Source organism: Camelina sativa, chromosome 17 (genome assembly GCF_030686135.1).
Source record: "Camelina sativa cultivar CO46 ecotype springtype chromosome 17, ASM3068613v1".
Classification (NCBI taxonomy): Eukaryota; Viridiplantae; Streptophyta; class Magnoliopsida; order Brassicales; family Brassicaceae; genus Camelina; species Camelina sativa.
The window spans coordinates 30813801-30817465 of NC_141896.1; the positions used below are offsets into that span (position 1 = coordinate 30813801).

The 3665-nt window shown below is 44.0% G+C and overlaps 1 non-coding gene across 1 annotated transcript; it reads right to left on the reverse strand.

Moving 5' to 3' along the window:
* Positions 1 to 2130: 2130 nt before the first annotated feature.
* LOC147924535 (small nucleolar RNA R71) lies at positions 2131 to 2237 on the reverse strand. The gene has a single exon (XR_015587888.1). It is a non-coding gene; the product is annotated as a small nucleolar RNA R71 (small nucleolar RNA).
* Positions 2238 to 3665: the final 1428 nt, after the last annotated feature.

Consider the following 3665-nt stretch of genomic DNA (forward strand, 5'->3'; position numbering starts at 1 on the left):
ATACCTCTAACTTAGCATTTTTAGGTCATTTACTGTAGGAATTCACTTTTAGAGCATTTAGGGTATTGCATTTCTGCATTTGCATATTTTGGATGAAAACAGGTGCTAAAGAGCCAAAAATGGGGAAAAACAAGGACAACTCGAGCATGTACCCGAAGGAGCCATCGAGCTACAAGAACAAGTCCGAACCCCAACACGATTGAAGAGGATCCAAGAGCGTGAAGAGCAACCCGAAGATCCACCCGAGGAATAACCTGACTTCACCCTCTTGTACCCCATCGAGTAGACCATCGGGCAAGTCTGGGAAGCTAGGTCAAATGGGTTTCCATATATAAACCCCCTCTTCCCCTAGCTCGCAAACGAGCACGCCGCAGACCCTCAAACAAGAGAGCGAGAGCTTCTGTGAGAGAACTGAGCGACTCAACATTTTTCTTCTTGTTTTGCATTTTTATTTTGTAGTTTTCTTAGATTCCTATCATATACTCTTTCTACTCTACTCTATCTTTTAATACAATGTCATTTTCATTCATTTTGATTGCTTTGTTATTCGTTTCTATGTCTGAGTAGTGTAGTAAAGTTTCTAGGGATGGGATAGATGATTTTGTGTTCTTGATCGGTTAGGATGCTTTAGTTGATTGTGATGATTGATAGATTTCCTTCTAGGTTGGTGTTCTTAATGCTGTCAACAGACCGAAAGGTTGAGATTAGATCTAGGGCGTTTACAATGCTACAGGCCGAAAGGAGTAGATAAAATGCTTGATTTAGCCAATGCTAGAGGTTTACTTAACTCTGAGTAACAAAATTAGATGAGTTTAAGTCTAATGACAATAATGAATCGTTCTTAATGCCTGCTTGTTCATATTGCTATTGCGACAGGGTGGTAGTGTGTTCAAGGTTGATTGTTGCTATTGCGAAAGTGTGGTGACAAGGTCTTAGAGGTTCATTGTCTAGGAAATAATTGCTTGAGGCATGTAAGGCATCCGTACTGGTCTAGAACACTTAGGATTCGATTACCCCCATCCTTAGGAACTTTCGTATTTTATTTGTTTGCATTTTCTTCACTCACTCGACCACTTACCCGATCAGGTACACGATAACCTGCATCGAGTAATACCTCGAGCTGTTCATACCTCACTTGCATACTCGATCACCCCACTCCATCCTGTACTCGATTGCTTGCATCTACTTAGGTCGTGTGGTTTACATGTTTATATTCTTTTACTTTGTTTATTTTAGGATTGTTAGAACCAAAACCCTAATTGTTTGGCTTGACTTGTATTGTACTGATCATATCCTCCCTGCTAGCAATACACAACCATTTGGATTAGTAACCTTTTGTACTACAACTGCATAGGGGATTGATACCCTGGGTGAAAACCTGTCTATCAATTTGGCGCCATTGCCATTTGGTTGTTTTAATTTTGCTACGTTTAGGATTTCAGGACTTGCTAGATCAAGTTCGTTTGTTTATATTTGTTTCGGATACTGACTTGTTTGCTTTCGCATTGTTTGTTTTGAATCTCAGGTACAACCCGAGCACCCACCCGACCCGTCACTCGATCATCTGGATCGAGTTGATCCTCGTGTACACACTCGGATACCTACCTGTGCATGCAAACACGATCCAGAGGTAGCCAGAACCTGAGTCCTTTCATCGACAACATCGACAGACCTCGGCTACTCAGACAACAACAAGTTCAACCGGAACCAGCATTCATTGAGGAGACAATGAATACTCATAACGGTCCACCAGCTCCTCAAGCAAGGACCAATATAGGAGCAGGAGATGCTCCAACTACTCACACTCAGAGGAATGGCATTGTGCCACCAGTTGTGCAGAATAATAATTTTGAGATCAAGAGTAGTCTCATCCAGATGATACATAGCAATAAGTTTCATGGACTGCCAATGGAGGACCCATTGGATCATCAGGATGAATTTGATAGGCTCTGTAGCCTCACTAAGATAAATGGAGTCAGTGAAGATGGATTCAAGCTCAGGCTTTTCCCATTTTCTTTGGGAGATAAAGCATACATCTGGGAGAAATCGCTCCCTAAGGAGTCCATCACCACTTGGGAAGCGTGCAAGAAGGCATTCCTAGCCAAATTCTTCTCCAACTCCAGAACCGCAAGGCTGCGAAATGACATTTCCGGCTTTGTATAGAAGAACAATGAAACGTTCAATGAAGCTTGGGAACTTTTCAAGGGGTACACTACTCGATGTCCACATCACGGCTTCAGTAATGCTTCATTGCTGAGCACACTATACAGAGGAGTGGTCCCCAAGATACGGATGTTGCTGGACACCGCAAGTCATGGTAACTTTCTCAACACGGATGTCGATGAAGGTTGGGACCTAGTGGAGAACTTGGCTCAATCTGATGGCATTTACAATGAGGAATATGATCGCTCTGTGCGATCTACAGGAGAGGAAGATGCCAAGTACAAGAGGGACATGAAATCCCTCAATGACAAGCTCGATCAACTCCTCAACCAGCAGAAGCATGTTCATGCTATATCAGAGGAAGAGCAGTTTCTACAACAAGATGGGGAGACTATGCAGCTAGAGGATGTTAACTACATCAACAACCAAGGAGGTTACAACAGAGGGTACAACAACTTCAAGCCGAATCTGTCTTATCGGAACCCGAATGTTACGAATCCTCAGGACCAAACTTACCAATCTGCAGTTCAAGGGAACCAGATTCAACAGAAGCCTTTTGTCCAATACAACCAAGGCTATGCACCTAAGCAGCAGTATTCAGGAACCTACAACCAACCACCTGGATTCCAACAACAACAAGGTCCACCATACCAATCACAAGAAGCTGAGTTACGCGGTCTCATTCAGCAGATGATTTAGAATCATGCTACAACTTCTATGGACATCGCGAAACGGTTCGCAGAGATGAGCAACAAGATCGACTCAGGATACAATGATCTCAATGCCAAGTACAAATCACTCAACACAAAGGTTCGATATCTGGAAGGCCACCACAACAACCAACCAGCCCCAAAGATCAACCAACTCCCAGGTAAGACTGTTCAAAACCCCAAGGATTATGCGACTGCTCAAGCCATCTTCCTCGATGATGACTATGAGGATTACCTCACTGGGGACAGTGATGATCAAGCTGGGGAGGATGTGGAACACCCATGGAAAAATGAGGCCAAAAACTATATATCCGAGTATGAACCCGAGCCTTCACCCGAAGAGACTGATCGAGTTGATGATCGAGCACCGGTTCGAGAATCACAAACTGAAGAACAACCCAAAGTGGAACCCAATGACCTACACGATGGTGTTGATCGGATGATGCATCGAGTAGATGTTGAAGAGAGAGATCAGCCTCAACCACCTGCAAAAAGGAAGGGGAGTTAGAGGAAAGGTTCAATGCTGCACTTGACATCCAGTTGGAGGCGCTTGCAGAGCGAATGGCTAAGCGCAAAGCTCCACCACCTAAGCTTTTGCCCCCACACGGGCTTCAGAGGGAAGCTGCCAAGGAAGCAGCTCGATTGGAGGATGAGGTCAAGGAAGCTGTTAAAGAGATCGGTTTTGAGATTCTGAGAAGTGGAGTATGCTTGGATCCTGATTTGCGGATTGAGGAAAAACTTGAAGACCCTGGCTCTTTTACTTTACCGTGTTTGATAGGACTTCAGATCTTC